This window comes from Aptenodytes forsteri, unplaced genomic scaffold (genome assembly GCF_000699145.1).
Source record: "Aptenodytes forsteri isolate BGI_AS27 unplaced genomic scaffold, ASM69914v1 Scaffold236, whole genome shotgun sequence".
NCBI lineage: Eukaryota > Metazoa > Chordata > Aves > Sphenisciformes > Spheniscidae > Aptenodytes > Aptenodytes forsteri.
In genome coordinates this window covers 3,272,644-3,273,192 of record NW_008794456.1, presented here as the reverse complement: position 1 = coordinate 3,273,192, position 549 = coordinate 3,272,644, and the positions used below count along the sequence as shown (strand labels likewise).

The window sequence follows — 549 nt, the reverse complement described above, 5'->3', positions numbered from 1 at the left end:
GTGGGGGGGAAGGAGATTTCGGCTGGGGCTCTTGCCCGCCGGGAAAACAGCCGCCAACCTTCCCATCCCTGGGGCGGAGATGCGCCCTTTGCCTTTTCCTCTTCCCAGAGTTATCCCTGCAGATGCAGCTCGGTCCCAGGCAGCGCCATGGCTCCGTCCCCCTGCACCCTAAAGCCTCCTGGCACGTCGAAACACATCCCAGCCTTGCGGCTGCTGCTCCCGGGGGGGGGGACACGACCCAGCGCCCAGCGCCATGGCTCCGTCCCCCTAAAGCCTCCTGGCACGTCAAAACACATCCCAGCCTTGCGGCTGCTGCTTTTAGGGGGGGATTTTGCCCCTCTGCAATGCTGAAACCTCCCAAATGTTTCTTCCGCAGCGCAGGGGGGCAAAGAAAAAGAAAAAAAAAAAAAGGCAGTTTCTTGGTCAAAACAGAGGGTTCACAGCAAAAGAGGAGTTTGCTTTCCCTTTGGTGCTGGGAGGTATTTCCCTCCCCACCCTCAGCGGATCCTCACCGGCATCAGAAGCCAAATTGCCCTTTTTTTTTACCCC

General features: G+C 58.7%; 1 protein-coding gene across 1 annotated transcript in view; it reads left to right on the top strand.

Annotated features, from left to right (window-relative positions):
- Positions 1-549, top strand: part of RNF24 (ring finger protein 24) — a 25,582-nt gene that overhangs the window by 20,567 nt on the left and 4,466 nt on the right. The gene's annotated exons all lie outside the window — the stretch shown is intronic.